A 20,391-nucleotide genomic window follows, 5' to 3' on the forward strand; every position below is an offset into this window, starting at 1 on the left:
TTAATAGGCAAACGCAAATTCAAATCACAGTGCAGAGAAACTGGAACCCTTATTTATTACTGGTGGGAAAACAGAATACTGCAGCCACAGTGGAAGACGGTGTGACAGTTCCTCAAATAATTAGACCTAGAATTACCATGTGATCCAACAATTTCCCTTCTTCGGTAGGGAGCCGGAAGAATTCAAAACAGTGACTCAAACTCATACTTGCACACAAATAATTACGTTAGCACTGCTTACAATAGCTGAAAGGTAGAGAGAATCCAAAATTCTATCAGCAATGAATGGATAAACAAAAGGTAGTACAAAGTACGTGAACTGTTAGACATAAAAGTGGCTGGAATTATGATACGTACTACAACATGGGTGAACTTTGAAGACATACTTAGTGATGGAAGTTAAGCATAGAAGGACAGACATTGCATGACCCCCACTTACTTGCATTGTATAGAATAGGTGAATTCAAAGAAACAGAAATTAGATTACAAGGTACTCAGCTCATTTCAGTTCAGTCATTCAGTGATGTCTGACTCTTTGTGACCCCATGGACTGCAGCATGCCAGGCCTCCCTGCCCATTAGCAACTCCCGGAGTTTACTCGAACTCATGTCCATCAAGTAGGTGATGCCATTCAACCATTTCATCCTCTGTTTTCCCCTTCTCCTCCTGCCTTCAGTCTTTCCCAGCATCAGGGTCTTTCCAACAAGTCAGTTTTTTGCATCAGGTGGCCTAAGTATTTGAGTCTCAGCTTTAGCATCAGTTCTTCTGATGAATATTCAGGACTGATTTCCTTTAGAATGGACTGGTTGGATCTCCTTGCAGTCCAAGAGACTCTCCAGAGTCTTCTCCAACACCACAGTTCAAAAGCATCAATTCTTCAGCACTCAGCTTTCTTTATAGTCCAACTCTCACATCCATACACAACTACCGGAAAATTCATAGTTTTGACTAGACAGATCTTTGTTAAGCAGAGTAATGTCTCTGCTTTTTAACATGCTGTCTAGATTGGTCACAGCTTTTCTTCCAAAGAGCAAGCATCTTTTCATTTCATGGCTACAGTCACCATCCTCAGTCATTTTGGAGCTCCCTGAAAACAGTCTCTCACTGTTTCCATTGTGTCCTCACCTATTTGCCATGAATGCCGAGACTGGATGCCATGTTCTTAGTTTTGTGAATATTGAGCTTTAAGCCAAGTTTTTCACTCTCCTCTTTCACTTTCATCAAGAGTCTCTTTAGTTCTTCACTTTCTGCCGTAAGGGTGGTGTCATCTCCATATCTGAGGTTGTTGATATTTCTCCCAGCAACTTTGATTCCAACTTGTGCTTCATCCTGCCCGACATTTCGCATGGTGTACTCTGCATATGAGCTAAATAAGCAGGGTGACAATATACAGCCTTGATGTTCTCCTTCCTGATTTGGAGAACCCCATGAACAGCATGAAAAGGCAAAAGATAGGACACTGAAAGATGAACTGTCCAGGTCGGTAGGTGCCCCTTACATTACTGGAGAACAGTGGAGAAATAACTCCAGAAAGAATGAAGAGACGGAGCCAAAGCAAAAACATGTTGTTGTGCATGTGACTGGTGATGGAAGTTAAGTCCGATGCTGTAAAGAACAATATTGCATAGGAACCTGGAATGTTAGGTTCACAAGTCAAAGTAAATTGAAAGTGGTCAAAGGGGAGACAGAAAATGTGAACATCGACATTTTAGGCATCAGTGAACTAAAATGGACTGCAATGGGTGAATTTAACTCAGATGACCATTATATCTACTACAGGGTACTAGGGTCTGGTATAGCAGGGACAGGAATTAATGCTTAGTGGATACAGATTTCTGCTTGGGATGATAAAAATATTTTGGAAGTAAATAGTGGTGACGACTATACAACACTATGAATGTAATCAATATTACAATATTTTACATCAAAAATGATGAAATATCAAATTTAAGTGTTATAGACATTTTCTCACTACATGTGAAATATATTCAATTTCATTCAACTTTTGCTTTCTCAAGTTAAATACAAATGATAGCTTGTTTCCTTTGTATTTCAGTAGTTTCAAACTTATTATTGCACTTAATAATCAGTTCAGAAAATTATTTTAAAGCTACTCTATGTTTTCATTATTTTTATTCCTAAGATTACAATTCAGTTTTAATATACTGGTGTGTATCTGAATGTGAATGATACATTTTAGAAACACTTTTTGACACAAAACTTTAGTGCCCTTGAAATAGGAAATGTGTTGCACTGGGTTCTGTAATAACCAAGATAACTTTTCAATTTCAAGAGCAATACTATCTCAAGGGTCACTTTCTCCATTCCGTTTCATACCCTTATATTGTTGATTTGAACAGAGAGTTTCCTTTGCTTTCAAAAAGGTTATGTACAGACATAGACTGTAAAAGGGCCTGGTGCCTAAATGAAAGAAGAATAGAGATTTGAGATGATATGGAATTTGCTTTGGTGGCTTCACTCAATTGGAATATGGTTATAGTAATATATCAAATAAAGTTTATATAGTCAAATGAAAACTGTACCAGTGATTTTCTGCAAAATAATGAAAATATTTTTCTTTTGTTTCAGTTGCTTTTTAAAAATTTGCTGAAGAGAAAATCAGATTAAACCTAAGAGTTGTTAGGGTGTTCTGCTATCTCCATCTAAGTTTCTTGATTAAAATTTTAAAAGTTGTATATGTTTCCTTTTTCCATTATGCCTTTATCTCATCCACTATACTGTACTGAATGCAGTAATGGAATTAAGACGTAAATAAACCATATGGACATAGTTGGTATAGAACTTATGTTGAACTACAGTACATAAAATTATTATATAAAACTTTATTTTCATTTAACTTAATTTCTAAAAAATAGCTGCTGTGAGTTCCTCAATATACTGTCAACTAGAAGTGATGAGTGAGGTCATTATGCCTGATCATGGAAGGAGAACATTCAGTCTTCACAATTAAGTATATTTGCTATAGGTTTTGCATAGATGTCCTTTATCAAGATGAAATTTTCTTTTATTTCTAGTTTTATGAAAGTCCTTATCAGAAATGTATAGTACATTTTGCCAAATGCTTTATGTGTACTGAGATGAGCATTTGGTTTTTCTTATGTACTTTTTAATTTGATGAATTACATTGATTGATTTTTTACTGTTAAAACAACCTTGTTACTCTGATATGAACTCCATCAAGTCATGTTGCATTATACTTTTCTGTACTGCTGAATTTGATTTGCTAAATTTTTATTAATAATTTTTGCTTGTATTTATAAAAGACATTAGATTGCTTATGAGTTTCTAGTCTTATAAACATCTTTGCCAGTTTTTTTTTTTTTGTCAGAGTTAGGCTGATTTAATAAAATAATCTGTGAATTTTTCTTAGTCTTTACTATATTGAAAAAATTTGGATAAAATTGAACGGTTACAATTTTGGGAGATTTTGCCAGTGAGGCCTGGCATTTTCTTCCTATGAAGGCTTTTGGCCACAAATTTAATTTCCTTTGAAGATATAGAGATATTTAGATTGTCTCTTAAAGATTATCCTTGTTTGTCTCACAAGAAATTTGTCTATATCACTTAAGCTGTCAAATTTATTCACCTAAATTTATTGATAATGTTACTGAAATTGCAAGTCTATGTGCCTGAAACAGATTGAGGCCCATCAATACTAAACATTAGACTTTGGAACAGAGAAAGGTTTATTACAGGTTTATACAAGGAAGAGTAAGGGTGTCTCATGCCCTAAGAATGCCTAAGCTACCAAAAACTTTCAGCAAGTCCCTTTAAAGTGAAAGGTGAAGGATGGGGTGTGGTCAGTTGCTGCAGACTTCTAGGTGTCAGACCCTTTGTTCTTGTCCAGTCATGGTGGGTTAGTGACGGTCCTGTAAATCTCTACCAGGTACAGTTTATCCTCTGTTCTGACACGAATGGGCAAAGTTCCCAAGGACAATGTTCCTTCTCCAAGGCCCCAATTCTGGCTGAGAGGAGAGAGATCTCAGCTGGCAGCTCCTTCAAGGCCAGGCTCCCACACCCTGCCCAGCCATCATCCCTGAGTGAGCCGGGCATCCAACCCAGCTGGCCCTTGGCCTCCCCAAGCCACCTAAACGGGGAGACCAGGTCTCACAGGCTGTGAACGGGACAGATAGACGCTGCTATTAGGCCGCGGAGGCAGGGACGGGGAGAGGATCACTGCGGCCTCATGGCCTGGGCCACAGCTAGCGGAGGCCTCAGTGACGTTCTGGAGCCCTTCAGGACCCCGGTCGGCTCCCTGGGCCCTCTAGATTAACCTCTGTCCCGAGACTGGGTGGTGGAGGGCCTCCAGAAGAAGGCCTCAACCTGCCTCACTCTCCTCCTGATGACCACCGCACCAAGGACACTTGATTGAATCACTTTCCCAGTGTTCCCTCATCAACAGTTACCAGTGGGTGGGGTCCTCTGCAGTGCTGACCGATAGCTGAGCGGGACCTGTTGCCTAGTAACAGGGTGCAGAGTAACGCGGCACAGCAATGGCTCACCCTGCTCTGTTGCAATAATATGCCCTTACTCAGTTCCGTTCAGTCGCTCAGTCGTGTCCGACTCTTTGTGACCCCATGAATCGCAGCAGCCAGGCCTCCCTGTCCATCACCAACTCCCGGAGTTCACTCAGACTCACCTCCATCAAGTCTGTGATGCCATCCAGCCATCTCATCCTCGGTCGTCCCCTCCTCCTCCTGCCCCCAATCCCTCCCAGCATCAGAGTCTTTTCCAATGAGTCAACCCTTCACATGAGGTGGCCACAGTAATGGAGTTTCAGCTTTAGCATCAGTCCTTCCAAAGAAACCCCAGGGCTGATCTCCTTCAGAATGGCCTGGCTGGATCTCCTGCACCCTTGTAGAGTCAGTGGAGACACCGTATCTTTTTTTCATATTGATGATTTTTGTAGTCTCTCTCTCTCTTTATTAGTTTGGAAAGAGTTTTGTCAAATTCATCAGTCTCAAAAATAGCACTTAGTTTTATTTATTATGTTTTTTTTGCTTTCTCTTTTATTGTTGTTCTCTTTGATGTTTATCACAGCATTCTTACTGTATTGTGAATTAATATTATTTTTCTAAATGTCTTAAAGTGCCAATGAGGTCACTTTTCTTTTTTTCTATTCTATAAATTTCCTTCTAAGAAGCATTTTACATGCATCACAATAATTTTGATATAATATATTTACACATTCATTTAATTTAAAATGCTTTCTAATTTTCATTTCTTCTTTCACCTACTTTTTTTTTTATTGCGATCTGCTTGTTAGTTTTTAACTATTTGGAAATTTCTCAAGTATCTTCCCATAATTAACTCCTAATTTAACGCCACTTTAGTAGGAAAACACATTTTTGCCTCACTTGAACCCTTTCAATCTTATGAAACATGTATTATGATCCAGAAAATGATCTTTGTCATTTTTTCCCACATGTACTTCAAAATAATATGCATTCTGTTATAGTTAGAGACATTGGTCTAGGAATTAAGATACGCTGTTTGATAGTGTCGTTTAAATCTGATATAACTATACAGATTTTCTCTATACTTGTTCAGTCAGTTATTGAGAGAGGTATTTTGAAATCCCCAATTATAATTTTAGATTTGTCTGTTTTTTCCTGTAGTCCCACAGATCCTGCTTAATGTATTTTGGTGCTCAGTTATTATTTTTAAGATGGTTCTGTTTTCTTGATGATGCATTTTGATATAATATTATCTGGTGCATTTTGATAAAATTGCCTTATTTTTCTGATAATATTATTTTCTACAACTTTCATCTAGCACTCATATAGTCTCTTCAATAGTTTTTACTTAGTGTTAATACGGGAATGCATTTTTCCTTAAACATTCATTTTTACTGTGGTAAAACAAAAATGTGTTATTTTAATCATTTTAAATTGCACAGTCCCAACAGCATTAAATATATTCACAGTGTTGCATAGTCATCACCAAAATCTATCTTTAGAAGGTTTTCATCATCCTAGACTGAAACTCTGTACCCATTAAAACGTAGCTGTCCATTTCTCCCTTCACCCAGACTCTGGCAACCATTTTCACTTTGTGTCTCTATCCATTCACTCTTGACCACTTTATGTCTTTACATAAAATGTGAGATTTTTGTAGGAAGCATGGATTTGTTCTATTTTTTAATGCAATTTGATAATCTCTGTCTCTTTATTTGAATCTTTATAACTCAAGATCTAATATGATGCTATTCTCAGGCATAAATGTGTCATTTTGCTAGCTATTGTCTTCTGTTTTCTTCCCCTTTTCCTTTTTCCTGTCTTCTTTTGAATTGAGCATTTACATGATTTTATTTTATATCATTTCTGGATCTTAGGCAGAAAAACGGCTTGATTTCTTTATGTTTCAAAATCATTGTCTGTGTGGAGATAATAGATTATGAGGAAAAGGAGATCAGTGAAGCCTTGTTCTGAGATTGCTTGGGTAGGTCTCAGACAAACAAACAAACAAGTGATTTGTTTTTTTACCTTCTCTTCTAAGAATAGAAATGAGAATTCTGTTTTGACCACATGATATTGAGATAATGATCAGGGAACTAAAATTTACTAAATTAAATTTATAATTTTAAAATAAACTAAATTTTTTCTCTATATAAATCTGATGGCAGAATTAATGAAAAACTCAATCACTAGAAATTAAAAACTGGGAACCAATACCACATACAGACCAAAGAATTCATTTTAAATCCATGGGGCTGGTTACATAATCTTGAGCCAGAATAAAGATAAAAGAGAAAGTCTCTGGCCTAATCTGGGTGACTATAAAATTTATGTTTGAACAAACAAGGAGATTCAGGAGGAACAACTGATGTGTAGAAGAAAAAAAAAATGGGTGCAGATAGTATCATCAACAAAAAATAAAAACAATATTATAAGTGCATAAATGTGAAAACTTTGCCTAGGCATCAGTTAAAATGAAAACAGAGAAATAGCCATAGATAGCACTGATGAGATTACCATCAGTAGAAGCATTCAGACAAAACAAACTTGATTAGGATGAGGAAATTGCAAGTCAAATAAGTGAATTTAGTAACTATAGATGATATATAAATCTAAGAATTTTTCTATAAAACACTTTTTTATAAAACAGTGTTACATGGAAGGGATTGTGAGGTGAATGGAGCTTGTAGCCCTGCTTTTTATTTTTTAATATTTGCTTATTTTTGTTTATTTGTTAAAGACAAACCCAAGAGCATAGTTATCTTCAGTAGAGATAAAGTAATAATTTACAAGAAGGGACTTTTAGAGCAGCAGCTTCTTGAGTAGTGCAATTGATAGAATTAGGAGTATAGGTTTGAAAAGACCCGGATGCTGGGAAAGATTGAGGGCAGGAGAAGAAGGGGACAACAGAGGATGAGATGGTTGGATGGTGTCACCAACTCAATGGACATGAGTTTGAGCAAGCTCCGGGAGCTGGTGATGGACAGGGAGGCCTGGCATGCTGCAGTCCATGGGGTCGCACAGAGTCAGACACGACTGAGCGACTGAACTGAACTGAAGAGTGTAGGTAGAGGAACTGGCTTTAAAAAATTTATTTATTTTTAATTGGAGGATAATTGCTGTACAATATTGTGTTGGGTTCTGCCTTGCATCAGCAGGAATCAGCCATAGCTATGCATAGCTGTCCTCCCTCTTGAGACGCCTATCCGTATATGAGGAGCTGGCTTTTACCGGGGAAGCAGCCCTGATGGCTACCGTCACTGCAGGAAATGCAGAGAGGTGGGGTAGGCCAGGGAAGCATGTCGGATTGTTAGTGAGGAAAAAGGAAGAGGCTGATGGTTGTTGTTTCATTTTCATCAGAGAATTTGAGATAATATCCTTAGGTCTCTCAGGTGAGCAGTCTCAGAGAATGGAACTGGAAGTTTGAGGTATGAGAGGATTATGTAAAGTAGTTGCCTTGGAGATGGAAGGAACACACTAACAAAGTATGGGCAATTTTCAGGGAGTATGGAAGGCCTGTGTGAACTGAGACAAACAGGGACTGTTCAGGTTTTTTCAGACAGTATTCACCTGTTCAAACTGGCTGTTGTTGTTGCTATTGTTGCTCAGTTGCTGAGTCGTGTCTGGCTCTTTGCGACCCTGTGTCCCATAGCACGCCAGGCTCCTCCGTCTTCCACTGTCTCCCAGAATTTTTTCAAATTCATGTCCACTGAATTGGTGATGCGATTTAACCATCGCATCCCCTGCTTCCCCCTTCTTCTTTTGCTTTCAATCTTTCCCAGCATCAAAGTCTTTTCCAATGAGTCAGCTCTGCAAACCAGGTGGCCAGTTTTGTATCTTCAGCTTCAGCAACAGTATTTCCAATGAATATTCAGTGTTGATTTCCTTTAGAACTGACTGGATTGATCTCCTTGCAGTCCAAGGGGCTCTTAAGAGTTTTCTCCAGCCACACAATTTAAGAGCACCAATTCTTTGGTGTTCAGCTTTCTTTCTGCTCCAACAATATCTGTACATGATTACTGGAGAAGCCATAGCCTTAACTGTATGGTCTTTGTCAGTAAAGTGCTCTCTCTGCTTTTTAATGTGTTGTCTAAATTTGTCATAATTTCCTTCGAGGAGCAAGAATCTTTTAATTTCAGGGTTGCGGTCAACATCCACAGTGATTTTGGAGCCCAAGAAAATAAAATCTATTGCTGCTTCCAATTTCCCCCCTTTTATTTGCCATGAAGTGATGGGACCATTACCTTAGTTTCTGAATGTTGAATCTCAAGCCAGCTTCCCAGGCTCCTCTTTCACCTTCATCAAAAGGTTCTTTAGTTTCTCTTCACTTTCTGCTATTAGAGTGGTATCAGCTGCATATCCAAGGCTGTTGCTACTTCTCCTGGAAATCTTGATTCCTGCTTGTGATTCATCCAGTCTGGCATCTCACATGATGTACTCTGCACATAGGGGCTTCCCAGGTGGTGCTAGTAGTAAAGAAAGTGCAAAAGAGAAAGTCGCTCAGTCGTGTCCGACTCATTGAGACCCCATGGTCAGAATACTGGAGCGGGTAGCTGTGTCCTTCTTCATGGGACCTTCCCAAATCCAGGGAATGAACCCAGGTCTCCCACATTGTAGGCAGATTCTTTACCAGCTGAGCCACAAGGGAAGCCCCATAGCAGTAAAGAACCTGCCTCCCAAGGCAGGAGACACAAGGGACATGGGTTTGATTACTGGGTCAGGGAAGATCCCCTGGAGGAAGGCATGGCAACCCACTCTAGTATTCTTGCCTGGAGAATCCATACAGTCCATAGGGTTGCAAAGGGTCGGACAAAACTGAAGCAACTTAGCACACGTGCACACACTCTGCGCATAAGTTTGACAGACAAGGTGACAATATACAGCCTAGTCAGACTCCTTTCCCAGTCTGGAACCAGTCAGTTGTTCCATGTCTGATTCCAACTGTTGCTTCTTGACCTGCGTACAGGTTTCTCGGGAGACAGGAACGGTGGTCTGGTACATCCATCTCTTTAAGAATTTTCCAATTTGTTGTGATCCACACAGTGAAAGGCTTTAGCATGGTCCATGAAGCAGAAGTAGATGTGTTTCAAGAGCTCTCTTGCTTTCTCTATGATCCAAAGAATTGTTGGCAATTTGATCTCTGGTTCGTCTGTCTCTTCAAAATCCAGCCTGTATATAAGAAAGTTCTCAGTTCATGTACTGCAACAGCCTAGCTTGAAGGATTTTGAGCATTATTTTGCTAGTATGAGAAATGAGCACAATTGTGTGATAGTGTGAACATTCTTTGGTATTGCCCTTCTTTGGGATTGGAATGAAAACAGACTTTTTCTAATCCTTTGGCCACTGCTGAGTTTTCCAAATTTGCTAATGTATTGAGTGAGGCACTTCAGTTCAGTTCAGTTCAGTTACTCAGTCGTGTTCGACTCTTTGAGACCCCATGAATCGCAGCACGCCAGGCCTCCCTGTCCATCACCAACTCCTGGAGTTCACCCAGACTCACGTCCATCAAGTCAGTGATGCCGTCCAGCCATCTCATCCTCTGTCATCCCCTTCTCCTCCTGTCCCCAATCCCTCCCAGCATCAGGGACTTTTCCAATGAGTCAACTCTTCACATGAGGTGGCCAAAGTACCAGAGTTTCAGCTTTAGCATCATTCCTTCCAATGAACACCCAGGACTGATCTCCTTTAGGATGGACTGGTTGTATCTCCTTGTAGTCTAAGGGACTCTTAAGAGTCTTCTCCAGCACCACAGTTCAAAAACATCAATTCTTCAGTGCTCAGCTTTCTTCACAGTCCAACTCTCACATCCATATATGACCACTGGAAAAACCATAGCCTTGACTAGATGGACCTTTGTTGGCAACGTAATGTCTCTGCTTTTCAATATGCTATCTAGGTTGGGCATAACTTCCCTTCTAAGGAGTAAGTGTCCTTTATTTTATGACTAATCACCATCTGCAGTGATTTTGGAGCCCCCAAAATAAAGTCTGACACTGTTTCCACTGTTTCCCTATCTATTTCCCATGAAGTGATGGGACCAGATGCCATGATCTTAGTTTTCTGAATGTTGAGCTAAAACAGCATTAATTTTCAGAATTTTAAATAGCTCAGGTATAATTCCATTACCTCCACTAGCTTTGTTCGTGGTAATGCTTTCTAAGGCTCACTTGACTTCACACTCCAGGACGTCTGTCTCTACATGAATGACCACACCATCAGGGTTATCTGGGTCATTAAGACCTTTTGTGTATAGCTGTTCTGTTCTTGTTACCTCTTCTTAGTCTCTTCTGTTTCTGCTAGGTCCTTATCATTTCTGTTGTCTTTTTTAAAAATAAAGTATTTATTTTTAATTGAAGGATAATTAGTTTATAGAATTTTATTGTTTTCTGTCAAACCTCAACATGAATCAGCCAGAGGTGTACGTATATCCCCTCCCTTTTGAACCTCCCTCCCATTTTCCTCTCCAACCCACCCCTCTGGGGTTATAAGAACCCCCTGTTTGAGTTTCCTGAACATACAGCAAATTTCCATTGGCTATCTATTTTACATATGGTAATGTAAATTTCCATATTACTCTTTCCATACATCTTGCCCTCTCCTCCACTCTCCCCATTCCAGAAGTCTATTCTGTATGTCTGTTTCTCCATTGCTGCCCTATAAGTAAATTTTTCAGCTTTTTCACAGTTGAAGTAACTATAAGCCAGGTGAAAAGACAGCCCTCAGAATGGGAGAAAATAATAGCAAATGAAACAACTGACAAAAGATTAATTTCCAAAATATACAAGCAGCCCATACAACTCAATAGAAGAAAAACAAACAACCCAATCAAAGAGTGGGGAAAAGACCTAAACAGACATTTCTTCAAAGAAGACTTACAGATGGCTAACAAACCCATGAAAAGATGCTTAGCATCACTCATTATTAGAGAAATGCAATCAAACGTGAGATATCACCTAGCACCAGTCAGAATGACATCATCAAAAATCTACAAACAATAAATGTTGAAGAGAGTGTGGAGAAAAGGGAGGCTCTCGTACTATTGGTGGGGCTATAAACTGATTCAGCCACTATGGAAGACGGCATGGAGGTTCCTTCAAAAAGTAATAAAGCCACCATATGACCCAGCAATTCCACTCCTAGGCATGTACCGTGAGGAAACCAAAATTGAAAGAGACACATGTATCCCACTGTTCATTGCAGCACTATTTACAATAGCTAGAACATGGAAGCAGCCTAGATGTCCAATGACAGATGGATGGATAAGGAAGTGGTGGCACATATACACAGTGAAATATTACTCAGCCATGAAGAAGGAACACATTGACTCAGCTTTAATGAAGTGGACGAACATAGAACCTATTATACAGAGTGAAGTAAGGCAGAAAGAGAAAGATAAATATTGTATTCTAATGCATATATGTGGAATCTAGAAAAATGGTTCTGTTATTTATCTTCCCCATCCTTAAATGAAATGCAAAGACGTTCAGCCAGGTACAGTCACCTAATACTTAACATTTGTTTGTAAACAGGTTTGAACTTTTCGTACTTTAGATACAGAAATGGGTAAGAAAGAATAGGCTATAAGGAAGCTTGTAATGTGATAATTATATTAATTATGAAGGGTCAATGTATTCCAAGTCCCAATAAGGCCTGTAGTAATGACACTGAGGGATGAATGTCTCTCTATTAGATTTATTTGATGACAGTTATACAGTGATTAGTGAACTTCTACAGTGATGGATGGATTTCTCTGTTGGCTCAGATGGTAGAGAATCTGCTTGCAGTGCAAGAGACTCGGGTTCAATCCTTGGGTCAGGAAGACCCCTGGAAAAGGGAATGATTATCCACTCCAGTGTTCTTGCCTGGAGAACTCCATGGACAGAGGAGACCGGCAGACTACAGTCCATGGGGTCGCAAAGAGTCAGACACAACTGAGCGACTAACACTTTCACTTTCACGGTGGTGGGCAGCATTGAAAATTAGGTATAATAAAAAAATGCACTGTACTGGGAGTGATAATAACAATAGAAGCAAATATAATTAGAAGGTAATAGCTAACACTAACTTCAACACTTCCATGTGAACAGCATTACATTACACCTTTAACCTATGAAGTTACTAAACGTTTTTATCTTGTATCATTTTCACTAGTCTCATGATGTACTATAATCGCTTATTCTGCTTGTTTTTTGTTCCATTTTTAGAGTAGGGAAACTAAGGCTGACAGAGGTTAAATGATTTCCTATGAGTCAAAACCCTGTAAGATATGGAGTTTATAGTAGAAAGGAATGCCAAATCAATGATCCCCCAATACTGTTCTGTACAGAGAACTGGATGATATCACTAGTTCTGTGATTGCCTGGTTTCATGACTCAGAGAAGGTTACATTACTTTAAATTTCCATCACCTCATTTGTATTGTAGTAAATGCTGTAATAGCCCTTTGTCTCCAATTTGGTCTTTGATTTTCTAAAAATTGCAACTAGGGGGATAAAAATATCCCTCTAACTGCTTTGTAATTTGCAGAATGACACTTTGGTGAACGTTCCAAGATCATGACTTAAAGTTCACTGTTCAGCTTCACGTGCTGCCATGCTCAGTCACTCGGTCATGTCTGATTCTTTGCGACACTATGGACTGAGGCCACCCGGCTTCTCTGTCCGTGGAGATTCTCTTGGCAAGAATCCTGGAATGGGTTGCCAGGCCCTCTTCAAAACACAGTTCATGTAGTATTGAATCAACATAATGTTTGTGTAATATAGGGAGTGTCTGGTGTTGCAAGAGTGTGTATTAAATATACCTGTTACATAATTTCTTGTATGACACATCAAAGCTCTAGATTTGGGGTTCAGAAATTCATTAGAAATTCTGAAGTGTTATGAAACAGCAGTAATTTGTTCTAGAGAAAGCATCATATAGAAAACCAACCGCATGCATTCCCCCGTCTTCTCACACAACTCTAGTCTTGACTACTGTATAGTAAATACATACATTAGCCGAGCACTATTTTATATAACCATAGTAAATATAAATATACATATATGTGTATTAAGTATATGTGAATAAATATATTATCCCTTTTGTTTTCATCCTTACTAAACATCCCAAGAACAGAGTGCAGCCCGCATTGCCTTTTAATTCTCCAATGCTGTAATAAAAAGTTCATAAACTAAAGTTATTGCATTTATTCATACTTTGATTCCCCAGAAATTGCCATAATATTGTGTGTGAGGGAATAAATGTCTCTCCTCTCAAATGCATAAGGTTCGTGATTTGGAGTTATAAATTGGAAGTTCAGCATATCCACTAGCTTATGAAACAGACTCATGAAGACAAGAGTGTCTACAAATCATGCACTGCTAATGTCCTTCACACAAAGATGTACTTGGAAGAATAAATTCTGTTTGTTTTGTTTGAAAATTTTCAATACATGTTAATAATAAAATATCAGGGCTACATATTCAGGTAAAATGCTTGTGTCAAGTGAATATACATGAATCCAAAAGAGCTTGGGTGTGACTGAGATCCCCAGGTTTCCATTGTCTCCTTACGTCCCTAAATCATGTTTTCCCTGGGGCAAGACAGAGAGATAAATAGGTAGATAGACAAAAAATATAGGTATTGTTTAGACATATTGGGAAGGTATGATTAATTTAAACTGATTTAAGTATTTAGAAAAGCATTAAACATGATACTTAATTTTGTTGTCCTCAGGATACTATCATTCTTGCAAAGGCAAAAGTGATGTATTTAATTTGTGTATATATTGGCTCTAAGCTGTAACATGATCTAATGTGCACTATTTGATTACAGAATATAAAGCATTCAGTCCAGTTCAGTTCAGTCGACTCTTTGCGACCCCATGGACTGCAGCACACCAGGCCTCCCTGTCCATCACCAACTCCCAGAGTTTACTCAAACTCATGTCCACTGAGTCAGTGATGCCATCCAACTATCTCATCCTCTGTCGTCCCCTTCTCCTCCTGCCTTCAATCTTTCCCAGCATCAGGGTCTTTTCTCTTTTCAAATGAGTCAGCTCTTCTTATCAGGTGGCCAAAGCATTGGAGTTTCAGCTTCAACATCAGTCCCTCCGATGAATATTCAGGACTGATTTCCTTTAGGATGGACTGGTTGGATCTCCTTGCAGTTCACAGGACTCTCAAGAGTCTTCTCCAACACCACAGTTCAAAAACATAAATTCTTTGGCCCTCAGCTTTCTTTATACTCCAACTCTCACATCCATACATGACTACTGGAAAAACCATTAGCGATATAAACCATTAGTGATAATTTATTACTAGAACATATACGGGTGAGATAGCAGATATTTATAACTTTTCATAACATGTAGAGCACAAATAGTACAAGGTAATGTTTGTCTCATTTAGTTCTACATACAAGAAAACAAACTTCTTAGTTTCAGGTTATTCTCATTTAGAGAAAATTATTCAAAATGATTTTTTACTATGCTTAATATTTAAAGACAAGTTCCATATATTTTATATAGACCTAAGTTCCAAAATCCAAAATTTATATAGACCTAAATTGCCAGCATCCACTGGATCATGGAAAAAGCAAGAGAGTTCCAGAAAAACACATCTACTTTTGCTTTATTGACTATGCCAAAGCCTTTGACTGTGTGGATCACCACAAACCGTGGAAAACTCTGAAAGAGATGGGAATACCAGACCACCTGACCTGCCTCCTGAGAAATCTGTATGCAAGTCAGGAAGCAACAGTTAGAACTGGACATGGAACAACAACAGACTGATTCCAAATCAGGAAAGGAGTACATCAAGGCTGTATATTGTCACCCTGCTTATTTAACTTCTACGCAGAGTACATCATGAGAAATGCTGGGCTGGATGAAGCACAAGCTGGAATCAAGATTTCCTGGAGAAATATCAATAACCTCAGATACACAGATGACACCACGCTTATGGCAGAAAGTGAAGAAGAACTAAAAAGCTTCTTGATGAAAGTGAGAGAGGAGAGAGAAAAAGTTGGCTTAAAGCTCAACATTCAGAAAACAAAGATCATGGCATCCGGTCTAATCACTTCATGGCAAATATATGGAGAAACAATGGAGACAGTGGCAGACTTTATTTTGTTGGGCTCCAAAATCACTGCAGATGGTGACTGCAGCCATGAAATTAAAAGACACTTGCTCCTTGGAAGAAAAGCAATGAGCAACCTAGATAGCATATTAAAAACCAGAGACATTAGTTTATCAATAAAGTTCCATCTGGTCAAAGCTATGGTTTTCTCAGTACTCATGTATGAATGTGAGAGTTAGACTAAAAAGAAAGCTGGAAACTGAAGAATTGATGCTTTTGAACTGTGGTGTTGGAGAGAAGACTCTTGAGAGTCCTGTGGACTGCGAGGAGATCCAACCAGTCCATCCTAAAGGAAATCAGTCTTCAATATTCATTGGAACGACTGATGCTGAAGCTGAAACTCCAATACTTTGGCCACCTGATGTGTAGAAGTGACTCATTGGAAATTACCCTGATACCGAAAGAGATTGAAGGTGGGAAGAGAAGGGGATGACAGAGGATGGGATGGTTGGATGGCATCACTGACTCGAAGGACATGTGTTTGAGTAACCTCTGGGAGTTGGTGATGAACAGGGAGGCCTGGTGTTCTGCAGTCTATGGGGTCACAGAGAGTCAGACAGGACTGAGTGATTGAACTGAACTGAAATTCCAAAATGTTAACCCATGTTAAAGAGAAATTACAGCACATGAAAAGTTCTACCTGGATATAAAAGCTCAGTAGCTATTATAGTCTGTGTCTAAGTCAACTCACTTAATCCAATTTAAATAGAAACAATATTTATAACTTGAATAGATTTGACAGTAGTGGTGAGTTCTGCAGTGTTGACATCATATCACTGGAAATTTTAAATGATAATAGAACTGAAGGACCTTGAGAAATTGTTCAACTCTACCTTCTACAGGAAGTTATGTATCACTAAGAAAATCTATTTTTACTTCACCTTCATTTAGAATTGTCCCCAAGGTCTCCTAGAATTTATTATACAACACAAAAATCTTTATTGCCCATGCAAGAATGTCTCATATTTTGAATCATTTCAAAAATATTGAGAATTTTGGAATAATTCAGCTGTAAATATACCCAATGTGGTCTACTAATAAATATTAACTTATTCTTAGAACTGAATATGTTACTTAGAATGGAAAAAAAAATAGGTATTAGCTAATTTGGAGGTTGAACTCTTAAGAGTATTCCACCAGTGCCATTTAATAAATCTTTGAATTTTTATTCTGAATCTCTTCAAATGTAAAATATGAAATAAAATAATATAAAAGCATCTTAAATGTGATAAATTTTCCCAGATAGTGACTGAAAATGATATATTTTGGTTTCTAGATGACTGCATGTTTAGCAAATATGGATACATTAATGCATATTTCAGAGATGCCAATTCCTTATATTCAGTAGAATGAAATTAGTGATTAAAATATTGATCAAAATTTCATTGACATTTAGGAAAGTACCAGGTCTCACAGCACAACCTGGGCCATATTGAAACAATTTGCACAGATTCTAGAAAACAAATCATGATGAATACATAAGTATCATGCTCTTAAACTTGTTAGGGAGACACGGGGCCATGTGATCTCATCTTGGGGAATGTCACTCAGCCCAAGAATACTGGAGTGGGTAGCCTATCCCTTCTCCAGGGGATCTTCCTGACCCAGGAATTGATCTGGGGTCTTCTGCAATGCAGGCGGATTCTTTATCAACTGAGTTATGAGGGAAGCCCTGTACCGAATTAGCCACTGCAAGTAAGGTAGCTGTGGAAATGATCAGCAGCTGCAAAGGGAGCGTTGTTGCTGTTTAGTCACAAAGTCATGTTCAACTCTTTGCAATCCCATGGACTGTAGCCTGCCAGCTCCTCTGTCCATGGGGTTTCCTTACTGGAGTGGGTTATCATTTCCTTTTCAAGGAGATCTTTCTGCTCTTAAGATAGAAACTGAATCTCCTACATTGGCAGTATTCTTTCCTGCTGAGCCATTAGGAAAGCCACAGCAAGGAAAATAGGGGCAAAGAAAACGAGCCCAATCACAGCGCATACTCTTTTTTTTTTTTTTGTCTTGATTTCCTGCTTGGGCAAGATGGGACTTTGGTAAAGGCACCTAACAGCTACACCTAATTCTCCACTATCCAGTCAAATTCTACCTGTGCTAGGCAGTCTTCCAATATGGTGAATTTCAGGTTCAGGAGCCTCATTTTGGAGAAGACACTAGATACGTGACAGCGGGTAAAGGCTCTCTTTATTTTCATTTCTTTTCTAGTATCTTTTGCAGACAACTGGATGTAAAAATCATTGTCCAGCTCAAAAAATAAATGTATATCAAATGCCTCCAGGGCAAACAGGAAGGATGGCTAAAATATGAGGATATACCCACACTTATTTTGAAAAAATGACAAGCCCTAAAAAATGTTTCATCCTTGGGAAAACAGAAAAACAGAAAATATCATTAGATATTTATTTTAAAAATCTATAGCAAAATGCAAGGCAAATAATACATTACACAAGACCCAGAAAGTAAAATATTATGGAATACCTACTATCAGAGAAAAGGGAAAAATTAAAATAGCCTGAACAGATTTTCTACAAAGTTAGAAAAAAATTGGAATTAATCTATATAAAAAGAAGAAATCAAAATTAAATAAATGAGCCAGAATTAAGGACATAAATTTAAAGTAAACTACTTATAACAACAGCAACAACAACAAAAAACTTCTGATACACATAAGGAGGACCCTCCACAACAATATGTTCATCAAAGAGGACAGTGTATATTGTATGATTCCATATGTTTGCAGTTAACAGATAGAAAAAAGTAATTTTTGATCATATAAATTATAATGATTTATTGAGGAAGTGAGAAAAGACTGGAAAAGACAGAATTTTGGTGAGAGCAGTTCCGTATCTGCTGGAGAGTTTTGGTTACTCAGGTGTGTAGATTTCAAAACGTAGCCTATTAAATCTTCATATTTGGCATTTTACTATATACACTTATAGATTACTAAAAATGGTTAAAATGGTTCCTGATTTAGATGTAACACATCTACAAAAAACTAGAGCACAAAACATTTTTTATTGTGATTGCCTCGTGAAACTTCTTTGAAATCCTCGACAGAAAGAGTTAATGAATTGACGCATGGAAGCAGAAAGCAGGTATGTAAGGGTGTACTTATGAGACAGAGCTGAATGATGGGTTGATGAGTAAGAGAATCGCTATCCTTCTTTATTCTTGGTTCATGGGAGTTCCACATCAAAATCTCAGCTTCATTTACCTTCGCCAACATGCATCAAAGTATGTCTTTAGGGACTGATGTATTTTATACTGATGGATGGTTAATTGCATCCACTGACTCCCAGTAGAAGAGCTAATGACAACTTTAAATTAATACATTTACAATGATTAGATCTGAAGATTTGTTTTCAGTTAATATAAAGGTAATATTTTCTTTATATAATTTGAAATTTAGACATGTTTCTTAAGGTTAGAACTGTTAGAACCACAAAAAATGATTAAACTTCTTCATAGCTTACAACTGCTCTCATTTCATGCTGATGATAGAAGGAACAAAAAAAATTAACATTGAAAAATAAATGCGGCTGCACTGTTTTAAAAAAAGAAATTTAGAACAATAAAGACAAAATAGACTTGCCAACAGAATCAATGTTGCTAAAACTTAGGCAAAAAACCGGAATGAAGGAAAAAAGTCAGAAGTTTCCAGAGAGGAGGGGAATAAGTCCCTTACTAAAGAAAACAAACAAACAAACAAAACAATCAGAAAAAGAATATGAAAAAAAAAAAGAAAAAGAATATGATATCCAAAGTCAAATAGCTGGGCTGCCTGCTGGTTGACAAAAGACAAGGTCTTCAAACTGTGAGAGCAATTATCAGATTTTGTTTATCATCATAACATTTGGACTTTTTAAAATTTACATTTATTTTAATTGGAGGCTAATTACAATATTGTATTGGTTTTGCCATACATCTGTAATATGGTTGTTTGGGAAGAGATCCTAACTTTTGCGGTCAATTTCAATCGTTAATAAAGAGTTTTATTTTCAAGTTGTAAGAAGTCAAATACAAGCTGATATCAAAACCGCCATCTCTCATTCAGTCTGAAGCCTCCCCACCTTCTCAGATTCCCGTCTGATCCTGTCTCTCCCCCAGCTCAGGCCTCAGATGTCTGTGGGAGGAAACGTTAGCGCGGACAGGTCTTCTCCCCTTTCTGTGCCACGTCGTGCCTCCTTCATTGTGGACACTTTCAGCTCTCCCGGGGCATGTGCCTCAGAGATGGCAGGAGGCAGGCAGGGGAGGGCGCGGTTTGCCGGGGCCGGTCCGGCTGTACGTGTCCGTGCAGGGTTAGGGCTAGGGCCACCAGCTAGCGTCTTACATTTTCCCCACGCTTCTCTTGGACACTACAAACAGCCTTCTCAAAAGAGAGGAAATCAACCTTCTGACTTTTTGTGGCAGGCATGTCTCTTCTAGAATGTTTCTCAAAATGCCTCATGCATGACAACCTTTCCCATTCTGACCATAGCATCTTTACAAAATCAGATCCTGAAAATGCAGGGTGCATTCACCTCAGCCCTCCTCACTTTTCTAATCTTGATAAGACAAACAGCCTTACCTGGTGAGAGGTCTTCTGAGTGCTATCCTCAAAGAAATTCTCACCTTACTGTTCATTTCTATTAATCCTTTTGCAAAACCTTTAATTTAAGATAAATTGGTGATCGGCTATAAGGTTCTGCCAAATCTGTTTTGAGTTTTGCATGTTTAGCAAAGGTAGTCCCATACTGTTCGTTAGGATTTCTTGTTTTCATAATTGAGTCTCAGCTGAGACATCTGGGTAGGAAAATAG

This window comes from Capra hircus, chromosome 14, assembly GCF_001704415.2.
Source record: "Capra hircus breed San Clemente chromosome 14, ASM170441v1, whole genome shotgun sequence".
In the NCBI taxonomy this organism is placed as follows: domain Eukaryota; kingdom Metazoa; phylum Chordata; class Mammalia; order Artiodactyla; family Bovidae; genus Capra; species Capra hircus.